We start from the raw sequence: 16572 nt of genomic DNA on the forward strand, positions 1-16572 counted from the left end.
TTATGCCCCCAGCAGCACTAAATACCCGCTCTTACAAAACGCTGGCGGCAGGGAAGGCCAGCACCTCCAAGGCGTAAAGTGCCAGTTCGTACCACGTGTCCAGCTTGGACACCCAATAGTTGTAAGACACAGAGGGATCACTGAGGATGCTGACACGGTCTGCTACGTACTCCTTCACCATCTTCCAAAATATTTCCCTCCTTGTGACAGTAGGCTGCGCATCAGGGTGAGGGTGCTGGCGGGGTGTCATGAAACTGTCCCAGGCCTTGGAGAGTGTTTCCCTGCCTCTTTTGGAACTGCTGTGTGTTCCCCTCGTCTCCCCTCGGTTCCCCAAGGAACTACGTACTCTGCCGCCAGCGTTGTCAGCTGGACATTTTTGGAGCAATTTTTCCACAAGGACCTTCTGGTATTGCACCATTTTGCTAGTCCTCTCCACTACAGAAATGAAGATGAGAAGTTCTTATTGTAGCGGGGGGTCGAGAAGGGTGAACAACCAGTAATCGGTGTTGGCCAAAACGCATATAACGCGAGGGTCACAGGAAAGGCAGCATAACATAAAGTCAGCCATGTGTGCCAGAGTCCCAACAGACAAGACTTTGAGAGTCATCCTCCTGATGAGGACAGCAATCTCCTCATCCTCTTCCTCCTTTTCGGCCCATCCATGCTGAACAGATGGAATAAAACTTTCATGGGTACTACCCTCTGTAGCGGAGGCAACAGTCTCCTGCTCCTCATCATCATTATCCAATTAGTGCTGAGAAGACGAACGGAGGGTGGTCTATCTATCACCCTGTGTACTGTCTTCCCCCATTTCCACCTCTTCCACATGCAAAGCGTCTGCCTTCATTGTGAGCAGCGAGCGTTTCAGTAGATGGGATGGTTACGCTGATAATAGTGGCATCGCCGCTCACCATCTGTGTTGATTCCTCAAAGTTGCGTAAAACCTCACAGAGGTCATACATCCATGCCCACTCATTGCTTGTGAAGAGCGGAAGCTGACTGGAAAGGCGACGACCATGTTGCAGCTGGTATTTCACTACTGCCCTCTGCTGCTCACAAAGCCTGGCCAACATGTGTAACGTGGAGTTCCAGCGCGTGCTCACATCGCACAACAGTCGGTGAGCTGGCAATTTGAAGCGCTGCTGCAGCGTTGACAGGTCGGCTGAAGCTGTCGATGAATTGCGGAAATCTACACGCGGCGCACCTTCACCAGTAGCTCAGGCAAATTGGGGTAGGTTTTGAGAAACCGCTGAACCAAAAGGTTGAACACGTGGGCTAGGCATGGGATGTGTCTGAGCTTGCCGAGCTCCAAAGCCGCAACCAAGTTACGGCCATTATCAGACACAACCATGCCTGGTTTTAGGTTGAGTGGCGAGAGCCACAGCTCAGTCTGGTCCCTTATATCCTGCCACAGCTCTGCAGCAGTGTGCTGTTTGTCACCTAAGCAAATTAGCTTCAGCACGACCTGTTGCCGCCTTCCCCACTGCAGTGCTACACTGCTTCCAGCTACTGACTGGTGCTGCAAGATGAGAATTCAGAGGCTGAAGTGGAGGAGGAGATGGAGGAGGAGAAGGGGGTGTTGCAGCCACTAATGTAGGTGGTGGCGGAAATCCTGATGGAAGTAGGGCCCGCAATCCTTGGCGTCGGTAGCACCTGTGCCATCCCAGGGTATGACTCGCTCCCGGCCTCCACAACGTCCACCCAGTGTGCCGTCAGGAAAATGTAGCGTCCTTGGCCAAAAGCACTTGTCCATGTGTCAGTCGTTAAGTGGACCTTCCCAATAACTGCATTGGTCAGGGCACGGGTGATGTTACAGGACACATGCTGGTGTAAGGCGGGGACGCCACACCGGGAAAAAAAGTGGCTGGGGACTGAGTAACGAGGGACCACCTCGGCCATCAGGCTGCGGAAAGCCTCAGTCTCCAAGCCTAAATGGCAACATTTCCAGGGCCAGCATTTTGGAAAGGTGCGCATTTAGTGCTATGGCCTGTGGGTTGGTGGCTGGGTATTTGCGCTTTCGTTCAAGATGTATGGACATCTGTATGCTGTGCTGGGACAGAGAAGTGGATGTGCTAGCTGATGGTACTTGCGAAGGTCCAGGTGCAAGGCTGGAGGCATCCAGGCCTACGTCTTGGAAAGGGGATTGGCCAGCACGTAACCCAGGGGAAGAGGAGGCAGTGGTGTGACCCACAGACACTGATTGTGGACCCAGGCATTTGGCCCACCTATTAGGGTGCTTTGATGCCATGTGGCGGATCATGCTGGTGGTAGTGAGGTTGCTAGTGTTCACGCCCCTGCTCATTTTGGTATGGCACAGGTTGCAAATGCCAATTCTTTTACAGCACTTTCCTCAAAAAAGCACCAGACTGCGGAACAGTTACCCCTTGGCAAGGGAGATTGTCGCAAGGTGGTGCTCCGTGGAACAGTTGTGGGCCTGTTTGGTGTGGCCCGCATTCTCCCTTTTGCCACTCCACTTCCTCTTCCAGCCTGTTGCTAGGCTTGCCACCTTCCCAGTTTGGGTCAGTGATTTCATCGTCCAACACCTCCTCTTCCACTTCCTCACTCTGGTCATCCTCCTAACTTGTTGACCTAACAAGAACCTCACTTATTGACAACTGTGTCTCATCCTCATCATGAACCTCTTGAGACACTAATTGCGGTTGACTTATTGGCCACTGTGTCTGATCATCATCATCATCCACCTCGTGAAACACTAATTGCCATTCTCCACCGTCATCTTTTTCTTTTTTTTTTTTTTTTTAAACTCGTTTTATTGAAGTATAAATATGCATTATCAAAGTACATGACATTACAGCATATCAATGGACTCAATAGAGAAGTATCATGACATCGATGTACAGATTGGCATAAATACAAGTACAAAAAGTACAAAGAATAAATGGAATAAAACAATATGAAACATTAAACATTTGTGGTACATTATTCATGTTTTAAAGTACATTTTCCCATGGAAATGGCATGGCCTCTTGCAGAGAGCAGTAAGGATTCATAATCTTTTCCCCATCCTTTCATGGCAAGAATGTTATCTCTAGTGGAAATTTATTATAAAAGCACCTCACATTTCCCTACACTATCTGTATTAGCATATGGAGTCTCAACGAGAACTTAGCGTATTTGCGGACTCGCACCATTCTCCCCAGACTTTCTCAAATTTCTGGGGGCATCCCCTATGAATGTATACTACTTTCTCCAATGGGATAATCTGATTTACTACTTGTTTCCAGTGGTTAACATTAGTCATTCTATCAGCCATCCAACGAAGGGCTATAGCCTTCCTGGCCAAAAATAAAGTTTCCTCCAGAAATACCCTATGATGGTGGGACCATTTCTCTTCGTCCATGATTCCTAACAAACACATCTTAGGGCAAAGGGGGACACTACCCGGCACTAGATCTGACAGTAGGGACGTCACATCTTTCCAAAATTTTTGAATAAGTCTGCAGTCCCACATCATGTGCCAAAAATTGGCGCCAGCTTGGTGACATCTTAGGCAATTGTCATTCTCAGATCTGCCCATTTTAAACAACCTACTAGGAGTAAGATAACTTCTATGCAGTATATGTAATTGTATCATCCTATTGTTAACTGAGGGGGACACTCTTGTAGGGGCCGCCAACGCCTCGCACCACTCTGTTCTAGAAAGAGATGAAATGCAATCCCTCCATTTATCCTCCACAGTCAATGGAGGTGTGTCTATCTTCGTAGTTATGAGATGCGTGTAGATAGCTGATATAAGACCTCTAGGGCCCTGTGTGGAAAGCACTCCAATCAGGGGGTATTTAGAAATCCTTTTTGAGCCCCTGCCAAACTGCGCAGATAGGGCATGCCTAACTTGTAGATATCTGAAAAACATGTGTCTTGGGGTATCAAATTTTTCTTGAATCTGAGAGTAGGATCTCAAGGATCCTTCCTCATATAAATCTCTCAGTGTGAGAATACCATGTTCCTTCCACATCGAGGCTCCTTCATGCCCAATTAGATGCTGAAACATAGGATTCTCCCACAAGGGTATTAAGTCCGGGATGTCAGTGTAGTGTTTTAGCTTGGCTGCCTCCCAAACCTGATGGGCAAGCTTATGTATCGGGAGGGCTTTCCCATGGAACAGACTAATATCTTCCAGAACCGGCCATAGGGAGTGTAGTTGGAGGAAGTTCTGCAGATAGAACTCCGTATTGGGTAAGGGCTGTGAGGATACCCAGGTGACAAGGTAGCGCAGCTGTCCCGCTAGGAAGTATAAAAACAGGTTCAGTAATGCCGCACCTCCCTGCAGTTTAGGCCTCTGTAAAGTGCGTATCGCCAGTTTCCTTCTGGCTTTACCCCAAATAAAAGCTGACATCATGGAGTGAAGGCGGTCAAAGAACTTTCTAGGAACGGTTGTGCTTGCATGTTCTAGAACATATAGTGCCTTAGGAAGGAGAACCATCTTAATGAGATTCAGACGTCCCATCATTGAGATAGGAAGGGACTGCCATGCCGCAAACTTCCCAGTAAATATGGAGATTAAAGGCTCCGTGTTCAAGGTGTACGCTAGAGGGGGGTCCCTAGTAATTATAATACCAAGGTATTTAAACCTGTCTACCACCGGGAGGTTGTGATATACCGTATGCCAACCCTCCGGCTTGAGAGGCATCAGTGCTGACTTGGACCAGTTAATGTGTAATCCAGAGAAACAGCCAAAATTTTCAATCAACTCGATCGCTCTAGGTAATGACTGTTCCGCCCTGTCCATAAAAAGAATCAAATCATCAGCGTAGAGTCCCACCCTATCCTCTCTATCCTCTAAGGAGATACCCCTGTATACCTCGTCCTGTCTCAGTCTAATTGCTAGGTGTTCTATTGCGATTGCAAACAGGAGGGGCGATAGAGGACATCCTTGCCTTGTCCCTCTAGCCAGATCAAAATAATCTGAGTGTGCTCCATTCACCAGTACATTAGCTCTAGGCTGTCTATATAACATCTGTACCCAATTGATGAAAACTGGACCAAAGCCGAAGCAATCCAGTACTTCCAGTAAGTGTGGCCACTCCACCGAATCGAAGGCTTTGGCCGTATCTAGAGAGGCCAGCACCCATGGCTTATCTAGGGCCCTACCTAATTGCGTGATAACTTGCACCCTTCTAATATTGTTGGAGGTGGATCTCCCAGGTATGAAACCGGATTGATCCAGGTGTACAACAGAGGCGACTACCCTATTTAGTCTATTGGCGATTATTTTTGTAAGGACTTTATAGTCCAGGTTCAGTAAGGATATAGGTCTGTATGAACCACATTCCAATGGATCCTTATCTGTTTTCAAGATTACCACTATGGTGGCATCATAAAAGGAGTCCGGTAGTTTCTGTTGGGTTTTAGCCGCTTGTAGCATGAGTTTCATTCTGGGGGCTAAAATAGCGCTATATCTGCTGTACACCTCGATCGGAATTCCATCCGGTCCGGGGGCCTTACCAGTCGACAATCCTCTCATAGCTTCTTGAATCTCATCTAAGGTATACTCCCCCTCCAGCATGTCCCTATCTTCAGCACTCAATCGGGGGTATGTCACCTCCCGTAGGTAATCTGTTAGCTCTTGGGGTGAATACTGTGCCGCTGAACTGTATAGGTTTTGATAGAATTCTTGGAATCTAGTGATAATATCTGGTAACTTTTCTTTTATCTCTCCATCTAACCCCTTGATACGGAGGACTGGCGGGGCCGAGGCATTGTTTCTAGCAATGTGGGCGATTAGCTTACCTGCCTGTCCCCCCTGATCAAATGAATGTTGTTTAAGAAAAAAAAGTTTCTTCACCTGTAGGTGCTGCATATATTGCCGCCCTTTAAGAAGCCAATCTAACCTGTTTGCCTCGGAGGGGTTATCAGTAAAAACACTCTCAGCTACCTTACAGGCCTCCTGAAGTCCAACCTCCGTGCGGTGAGACTCTTTTTTAATAAATGCTATGGATGACTTTATATACCCCCTCAGGTAAGCCTTCAATGTCTCCCAGATCAATAGCTCATCAGTGGTATCACCCTGCACTTCAAAAAACATATGGAGTTGATCCGGGATTCGGTCGTTAGAGCCCATCAGTGTTAGCCAGAAGGGGTGTATACGCATCTTATTACCATTCTCTCTTCCATCCGCGAGTAAGAGTTTAGCGACCAGTGGAGCATGATCAGAAGGCCCCTGCGGATAGTACTCAATGCTCTCCAAATCAGTGAGAGACAGTGCATTGCCCACGATATAGTCTATCCTAGACAAGGCACCCCTAGAGGGGGTGAAGCAAGAGTACTGCACCGCCAGGGGGTGTCTCTCCCTCCATAAGTCGAGCCAGCCCATCTCAGTAACTACTTTGTGAAGTGCCGATGTGGAGCTAGTGGACATCCCCACTCTTGCTGGGTCACGAAATCTGTCTAATTCTGAGTTCATTAGCATATTAAAATCTCCCATACACAATAGTCTAACATTCGGGTATTGTACAACAAAACTCACTATTGCCTGTAGGACAGATGTGCTGGCTGGTGGGGGATTATACACATTGATGATGACGTATGGAGTGCAATTGATATAAGCATACATAAATATGAACCGTCCGTCCGGATCCACGACAGACCTCTGCAGTTCCCACCTGAGGCTGTTATGTATCAGGACCGCTACCCCTCTTGAGTATGAGTTCCCATATGCGTTAGCACTCCACTGTACCCACGGCTTCTTTATTCTGTTACCCGTTTCTATTGTCAGGTGGGTTTCCTGCAAGCCCAGGATATGTGGAGCAAACCGACGCACATGTGAAAACACTGCTATCCTCTTCCTAGGTCCTCCCAACCCTCTAACATTCCATGACATGACTTTTAGAGCCGCCATGCTATCCTAAGTTCCATGAAATGCATATTAATGTAACTTTGAGGAAATTTACTGAGCTTTCCTCTCTGCCGCCCCTCCTGCATGTCTGCTTCAGATAGGACCATGAAAATAGTATGTACCACAACATAAAACATAAAAAGAAAAGAAAAGGAAAAATAAAAATAAAAGTATTTAAACATATAACCGCTGGTAATTAGCAGGTCGATAGCCTGCTTCTTTTTTTTGACCGTGTATACGGGCACCTGCACGGTGTAAATGGATGTTAACCCAGTGCAGGTATTCGCCGGGTGAGACCCTCGGTCATGCTCTGCCAAACAGCCCAATATTCACTGGTACTAATACAGGAATTAAACATTTCAATCAGACGTTAACTCCGCATATCTCAACAAAGAAAACGTGGCATTTATACGATACCAAAAGCTTAATATCGAAAGGGGAGTCCAGCTTTGAATAACAACGCAGGGCAACGTCCTTCTCAGGCCCACTCAAGGTAATAATTCAGCACGAAGATCTCAAGGCTGCTCAGGCCTGTGTCTCGGCCTTCCAGCTGCCCACTCGTCAGCCTCTCTCGGATCCGTGAAGAACAAGGATTTCCCGCCATCTACAACTCGGAGCCGTGCAGGATACGACATGGAGTACTGAACATTCATCTCCCGTAATTTCCTTTTGACAGCCACAAAGGTAGATCTTTTTTTCTGCAGCTCCGCCGAAAAATCAGGGAACAGAGAGATCCTGGCGTTGTTAAAGGAGAGGTTCTGCGCTGTTCTGGCAAGATTAAGCAGCATATCTCTGTCCTTCCAGTTCAGGAGCCTGGCTAGCAGGGGTCTGGAGGGAGCCCCCGGTGGGGGAGGTCTAGCTGGGACTCTATGGGCCCTTTCTACAGCATATGTCGCTGAGAACACAGCCTCTGGGAATGTAGATTTGAACCAATTTTTTATGAAGGACGACGGATCCATACCTTCAGCCTTTTCCGGAAGACCCAGGATCCTGATATTGTTGCGTCTCGATCTGTTTTCTAAATCGTCGCATTTTTGCTGCCATAGTTGAACTCTCTGTTCCAGATCTGAGAGTTTGACCTGCATGGGTCTGGTGATATCTTCCAGCTCAGACACCCTGTGCTCCGTTTCTCTCGCCCTCTCCCTCAGCTGCTGTACATCATGCCTGAGGAGTCCCACATCCACTTTCACCTCCTCTATCTTACTTGTGAGGGAGGTCTGGCACATGGAGATCGCAGTAAGTAGCTGTTCGTGGGCCGCTTTAGGCGAGAGTTCTGGCTCTTCCTCACTTTGAGGATCTTGCTGCAGTGACTGGTTTCCGCGGGTCGCATGAGTGCGGGCGTTAGAAGGAGACGCGGCGCCATGTTGTGTCTCGGCCCTAGCATATTCCTTGAGCCGCTCCGCTGCCGCCTGCCCCTTGCTTGGGCTCATTTTACTCCTCCGGGTGTTCCCCCTTCGTTTCTGGACCTGCCACTCTATGTTTGCGGCTGATTAGCAGTCAGGATTGATGAGGATTAAGAACGGGTCTTGGAGCGGCGCTCAGAAGCGTGCGCTCATACCGGAAGTTGGTCACGCCCCCCCCCCGTCATCTTTTTCTGACTGTGAATGCTCAAGAGTTTGGGAATCAGTGCACAAGATCTCCTCATGTCCCTCTTCAAGCGGACTTGGCCAGAGGGCCAAATCAAGGAATGGCGATGAAAAGAGCTCCTCGGAATATCCGAGTGTGGGATTACTTATTTGCCAAGACTCTCCATGGTGGGAGGAAGGAGGATCAGGGTGAGGATTCTGTTGACCAGACTCTTGGCTACTGAGACTGGACTTTGTGGAAGACAGGGTGGTGCTTAACCGACTGAAAGCATTATCTGCTGAAATCCAACCGACCACATGGTCAGTGGTCGCACTGGTGTGACTTTGAGAGTGGTGTTCTGCGCCGCCCTGCAAACTGGGACATGAAGCTAGGTATCGTGGATGAGTGTGTTTCTTGTGCATATTAAATGGTATATATGATTGCAAGTATGTCACACGTACAGTATCACAGGTTTTGTAAGTGTATGCTCAAATAAATTAAACTGAATGTCACAGATATTTAGGATGCGCAAACGTTATACAGGAGATGTAGCGCAGGTAATGTCGCTGTCACCAGCGGCGAAAAAATTTAACTGAATGTCACTGATATTTAGGATGTGCAAACATTATACAGGAGATGTAGCGCAGGTAATGTCGCTGTCACCAGCGGCGAAAAAATTTAACTGAATGTCACTGATATTTAGGATGTGCAAACATTATACAGGAGATGTAGCGCAGGTAATGTCGCTGTCACCAGCGGCAACAAAAATTACACTGAATGTCACTGATATTTCAGATGCGCTAACGTTATACTGGAGATGTAGCGCAGGTAATGTCGCTGTTACCAGCGGCCAAACAATTGCGCTGAATTTCACAGCGCAAATGTAACACAACAGATGTGTGTGACTGTCACAGCGCAAATGTAACACAACAGATGTGTGTGACTGTCAGCAGCGGCCAAACAATTGCACGCAATTTAGATCTTGTTGCGCTAAGAATATTTATGGCAGCCAGATAAAACAATAGTCCTTAAAAGGACTTTTGGGTCTCGAACACCTTTCACCAGTAAACCCTGCCTAAAAAATAAAAATGAAAATTCCTGTCCCTACACTATCTGTCAATTCTGCTGCAGCTCTCCCTGACTAAGGCCTCTTGTACACAAACTTTTTTGTTTTTGTTTACGTTCCGTTTTTTGCAATCCGTATATGGATTTATTCTCTGCTTACTGGAGTATGTCTTGAAGCATAACTACTTCTTGTTCAGGGGGGCGATTTTATCACCAGCTCAGGGGGACGGCGATGGGGTGCGCATGTGCCCCTACGTACGCCAATCTCTTCCTGGGCTGTTGGGAGGACAACATTGTCTTCCCCGGCCACGCCATATGGTGGCAGGATAAAATCGCCTTCTGGACAAGATATATCGATGATGTTTTTGTGCTGTGGAATGGAACAAGAGATGAGTTTAAGAGATTTGTGGATGCCCTTAACATCAATGAGATAGGCCTTAGATTTACTTTTGAGGTCCAGACTGAATGTATCCGTTTCCTGGACATCAAAGTTTATAATCAGGGGGAAAGGTTAACAAGCAATGTCTTCAGGAAATCCACCGCAACTAATTCCATTTTAAGATGGGAGAGCAACCACCCACCCCCACTAAAGAGAGGAATCCCGAGAGGACATTACCTGCGCTTGCGCAGGAACTGTTCATCTCTGGAGGATTTCCATCTAGAATCTAAGAAATTATACTCCCGACAAAGGGATAGGGGTTATCCCAATGCAACTCTAAGGAAGGCTTTCCAGTATGCATTGGGTACAAATAATGAGGCCTTGATTACCCCTAAAAAACAAGAAAAAAATGAAAAAGCACAGACCAGACTTATTTCTATCTATGACACTGCAAACAAAGGGGTAAAAGAAATACTAGAAAAATACTGGCCAATCCATAAAATGGATCCTGAAGTGAGTAAGAACATCATGTCTTATCTAAGTGTTACATACCGTAAAGGCAGAAGCCTGAGAGACAGGCTGGTGCGTAGTCACTATGTACCGGTGGCACCACCAGGAACTTGGCTAGACCGTAGACCTACGGGCATGTTTAGATGTGGAGCATGCAAGGCGTGCGCCTCTGTTTCCAACTGTAAGACAGTTACTTGTTCGGCGACTGGCAGGGTTTTCACCATAAGAGACTTCATCAATTGTAGGACCAAAGGGGTGATCTATATTTGTCAGTGCCCATGTCCAAAAGACTATATAGGGAAGATTTATAGGGAACTCAGGAAAATAATCTGTGAACACATTAATGATGTAGTGAAGAAGAATATAACGCCAGTCGCCGACCATGTAAATTAATTCCATGGAGGAAGTGCTAAGGCTCTAAAATTCTCTTCATTGGAGTGTGTACCCATGTCCCCTAGAAAGGGAGACTGGAATAAAAAAATCCTCCAAAGAGAAGCGGAGTGGATTTTTAGATGTAAGTCTCAAGCACCCCTAGGCTTAAACGAGCGACTATCTTTTACCTGCTTTATCGAATAGGATAGGTCTGGTCTAAAAAAGTATCTGCGATCGCGGTTTGCTGCGGTTTGCTGCGTTTCCGGTCCATTTGGGTCTCCGGTAAACCCGATAAACCGGAAAAGGACTGTGATCGGTGGTATGATTACACACCACCAATCACAGTCCGAGCATTTGGAGAGGCGGTGCTGGCTGCTGTATAAGGTGCTGATTAGTGCTGGAGAGAGGCGGGAGATTCAAACTCCCTGCGCTCCTCTCTCCCCTCCTCTTCCTGTTTCAGCACCTGCACCGTCCTCACCAGCTCCTGCGATCCCCCCGTCGTCGGCACCCATCACCCTCCTGCACCCATCACCCTCTAGGTAGGTTAGGGTCAATGAGGGAGAGGCACCGTTAGGCAGGGATAGAAGGGAAAAGTTAGTTAGGAAAAAAAAAACACTATCTAAATTTATTGTTTTCTAGCTTTGAGACCCTAGACCGTCCCCGTCCCCGCCCCGCCGGATTTTGTTGGCAATCCAGGAATCCAGATTCCCACAGTGGGGTTCACTTGAAATTTACTTTTTTAGTTTTTTTTTTCAGTGACCCATTTGTGAATCTGATGGTGGAGCAGACGAACCTGTACGCCCAACAGTTCGTTGCTCAGCACCCGGGCTCCTTTTTGGCTAGACCCGGTGGCTGGACGCCGGTGTCACGACGGACGTGCACTCAGTATAAAAGATGACACACCAACCAGGCTCTGGACGAGAGACAGGGGAAGGGTCACCTCCTAGTTTATCCTTGACCTCTTTCCCTGCACTGCTCAGCCCACAGACAGACCTTGAAGGTAGGTGTGCTGTGTCCTCCAGCCTGGACTGAGAAAACCCTGAACTCCCTGAGATGGTGAAGTGGGGAGATAGGAGCATCCTGCTCGCACAGAACCTGGATGGGATAGATGACACAAACAACCAAACTAGAAATTACACTTATCTTCTGAGAGCAGGAACTGACAGCCAACCTTCCCTCCAAACTTCCCAGACCAAAATGATCAGTATAATCCGCTCAGAGCACTTAGCTGGAGATCATTTAAACTAATGACTCCACCCAGTGCACCTGATGAGAGGCGGATCCAGCACGGCACCAAAACAAATACTAAACTCGTGCTGCAATCCTGGCCGACCTCCGCACATCGTCAGAGTGGGGCATGACAGCCGGTCAGTGCAGCTGAGATGAGGACATTTTGGGGCCTCGTGCTGCACATGGGTCTAGTGCAAAAACCCAGTGTCAGGCAATACTGGAGTGGGGACGTCCTCTAACAGACCCCACTCTACAGTATAGCCATGACACGTCCCCGGTTTGAGGCCATCCGGAAATGTCTGCATTATTCAAATCCTGTCTATGACCGTCTATATAAGATACGGCCGGTCATCGATCACTTCGGGGGCCAAATTTGCGCAGGCCTACGTATCTGGAAGGGAGGTCGCGATTAATGAGTCTCGTTGCATTCAAGGGGAGACTCAGTTTCCGCCAATACATTCCCACTAAGCGGGCGAGGTATGGTGTAAAGCTGTACAAAATTTGTGAGAGTACCTCAGGGTACACTTACAAATTTCGTGTGCACGAGGGGCGAGATTCCTGTATTCAACCCCCAGAATGTCCCCCCACTCTGGGTGTTAGTGGGAAACTCGTGTGGGACCTTATGTACCCACTGCTAGATAAGGGTTACCACTTGTACGTGGATAACTTTTATACTAGCATTCCCTTGTTCAGGTTCCTTGCCGCCAGATCCATGTCCACTTGTGGGACCGTGCGGAAAAATCAGCGCAGCCTGCCCACCCCCTCCAGGTACCTATCCCCAGGGGTGAGACCCGTGCCCTTACCAGTGGAAACCTGTTGCTGGTCAGGTATAAGGACAAGAGGGATGTCCTTGTACTGTCCACAATCCACGGTAACAGCATCACCCCTGTCCCTGTGCGAGGTACCGCGGCAACGGTCCTCAAGCCCGATTGTATCGTGGACTACAATCGGTATATGGGAGGAGTTTATCTCTCTGATCAAGTCCTCAAGTTATATAATGCCATGCGCAAAACCCGGGCATGGTACAAAAAAGTTGCGGTCTACTTGGTACAGGTTGCCTTGTACAACGCTTTTGTACTATCCCAAAGCGCTGGCAGCACAGGGACATTCCTCCAATTCTATGAGGCAGTCCCTGGCCAACATTTTCCAGGTGTGGTCCCCCATACTGGAAAGAAGGGACGAACCCAAAAAAGATGCAGAGTGTGTCACAAGAGGGGGATACGGAAGGACACCACCACTCAATGTGACACTTGCCCCGATCATCTGCGTTATTGATTGCTTCAGGGAGTATCACACTTCCATGGAGTACTACATTTTTATAATCCCCAACAGTCCCCTAGAGCAGCGGTCCCCAACGACCGGGCCGTGGAGGATTGTTAGCCGGGCCGCGGTGATCAGGGCAGTCTTTAACTCTGTACTAATGAAGCGCAAACCTCTCGGATGAACAGCGTTAAAAATATAAAATAAAAACCGTGCCAAAACACAAATTTTGGGGAAAAATTTCCATTTGAATCCTTTTTTCCGGTAATAAAGCAAGGGTTAACTGCCAAACAAAACTAAATATTTATTGCCCTGATTCTGTAGTTTGCAGTAACACCCCATATGTGGTCGTAAATGGCTATATATCCACACGGCAGGGCATAGAACGAAGGGAACGCCATTTGGTTTCTGGAAGGCAGATTTTGATGGACTGGTTTATTTACACCATGTCCCATTAGAAGCCCCCCCTGATGTAGCCTAGACTAGAAACTCCAAAAAAGTGACCCCATCTAAGAAACTACACCCCTCAAGGTATTCAAAAGTTACTTTACAAACTTTGTTAACCCTTTAGGTGTTCCACAAAACTAAATAGCAAATGTAGAAACAATTTTAGAATTTACATTTTTTGTTACCTTGCCTCAAAAAAGTGTAATATAGAGCAACCAAAAATCATATTTACCCTAAAATAGACCCAAAACAACAACCACCTTATCCCGTAGTTTCCTAGATGGGGTCACTTTTATGGAGTTTCTACTCTAGGGGTGCATCAGGGGTCTTGAAAGGGTACATGGTGTAAATAAACCAGTCCAGCAAAATCTGCCTTCCAAAAACCATATGGCATTCCCCTTCTTCTATGTCCTGCCGTTTAGCCAAATAGTAGTTTACGACCACATATGGGGTGTTTCTGCAAACTACAGAATCAGGGCAACCCATATTGAGTTTTGTTTGGCTGTTACCCCATTTTTTCCAGTATTAAAGTAAGAGTTAAAATGGAAAATTTTCCAAAAAATAGAAAATTGTTTCTCCATATTCCATTAACTCTTGTGGAACACCTAAAGGGTTAACAAAGTTTGTAAACCCAGTTTTGAATACCTTGAGGGGTGAACTTTCTTAGATGGAGTCACTTTTTTGGAATTTCTATTCTAGGGGTGCAACGGGGGGCTTAAAATGGGACATGGTATAAACAAAACCAGTCCTGCAAAATCTGCCTTCCAAAACCCATATGGCGTTCCTCTCCTTCTATGTCCTCCCGTTTGGCCAAACAGTAGTTTAGGACCATATATAGGGTGTTTTTGCAAACTACAGAATCAGGGCAACCCATATTGAGTTTTTTTGGCAGTTATCCCTTACTTTATTACTGGAAAAAATAGGTTAAAATGTAAAATTTTCCAAAAAATTGAAATTCCAAAATTGTCTCTCCATCTGCCATTAACTCTTGTGGAACACCTAAAGGGTTACCAAAGTTTGTATACCCAGTTTTTAATACCTTGAGGGGTGTACTTTCTTAGATGGAGTCACTTTTTTGGAATTTCTATTCTAGGGGTGCAACGGGGGGCTTGAAATGGGACATGGTATAAACAAAACCAGTCCTGCAAAATCTGCCTTCCAAAACCCATATGGCGTTCCCCTCCTTCTATGTCCTCCCGTTTGGCCAAACAGTAGTTTAGGACCACATATGGGGTGTTTTCGCAAACTACAGAATCAGGGCAACCCATATTGAGTTTTGTTTGGCAGTTAACCCTTACTTTATTACTGGAAAAAATGGGTTAAAATGGAAAATTTTTCAAAAAATTAAAATTCCAAAATTGTTTCTCCATCTGCAATTAACTCTTGTGGAACACCTAAAGGGTTAATTGTTCCTGGAAAAAATGGATTATATTGGAAAATAAAAAAAAAAAATCGAAATTCTTAAATTTTATGTCCATTTGCCATGAAGTCTTGTGGAAGACCTAAAGGGTTAACAAAGTTTTTAACCGCCTCCGGACCGCCTAACGCAGGATCGCGTTCCGGGGGCGGCAGCCCTGCGCAGAGTCACGCATCTACGCGTCATCTCGCGAGACGCGAGATTTCCTGTGAACGTGCGCACACAGGCGCGCGCGTTCACAGGATCGGAAGGTAAGCGAGTGGATCTCCAGCCTGCCAGCGGCGATCGTTCGCTGGCAGGCTGGAGATGCGATTTTTTTAACCCCTAACAGGTATATTAGACGCTGTTTTGATAACAGCGTCTAATATACCTGCTACCTGGTCCTCTGGTGGTCCCTTTTGTTTGGATCGACCACCAGAGGACACAGGTAGCTCAGTAAAGTAGCACCAAACACCACTACACTACACTACACCCCCCCCTGTCACTTATTAACCCCTTATGAACCCCTGATCACCCCATATAGACTCCCTGATCACCCCCCTGTCATTGATCACCCCCCTGTCATTGATCACCCCCCTGTAAGGCTCTATTCAGATGTCCGTATGATTTTTACGGATCCACTGATACATGGATCGGATCCGCAAAACGCATACGGATGTCTGAATGGAGCCTTACAGGGGGGTGATCAATGACGGGGGTGATCACCCCATATAGACTCCCTGATCACCTCCCTGTCATTGATCACCCCCCTGTAAGGCTGCATTCAGATGTCCGTATGTTTTTTACGGATCCACGGATACATGGATCGGATCCGCAAAACACATACAGGCGTCTGAATGGAGCCTTACAGGGGGGTAATCACCCCATATAGACTCCCTGATCATTCCCCTGTCATTGATCACCCCCCTGTAAGGCTCCATTCAGATGTCCGTATGATTTTTACGGATCCACTGATACATGGATCGGATCCGCAAAACGCATACGGACGTCTGAATGGAGCCTTACAGGGGGGTGATCAATGACGAAGGTGATCACCCCATATAGACTCCCTGATCACCCCCCTGTCATTGATCACCCCCCTGTCATTGATCACCCCCCTGTAAGGCTGCATTCAGATGTCCGTATGTTTTTTACGGATCCACGGATACATGGATCGGATCCGCAAAACACATACAGGCGTCTGAATGGAGCCTTACAGGGGGGTGATCACCCCATATAGACTCCCTGATCACCCCCCTGTCATTGATCACCCCCCTGTAAGGCTGCATTCAGATGTCCGTATGATTTTTACGGATCCACTGATACATGGATCGGATCCGCAAAACACATACGGTCATCTGAATGGAGCCTTATAGGGGGGTGATCAATGACAGGGGGGTGATCACCCCATATAGACACCCTGATCACCCCCCTGTCATTGATCACCCCCCTGTCATTGATCACCCCCCTGTAAGGCTGCATTCAGATGTC

The sequence above is a fragment of the Bufo bufo genome, chromosome 6 (genome assembly GCF_905171765.1).
Source record: "Bufo bufo chromosome 6, aBufBuf1.1, whole genome shotgun sequence".
Lineage (NCBI taxonomy): Eukaryota > Metazoa > Chordata > Amphibia > Anura > Bufonidae > Bufo > Bufo bufo.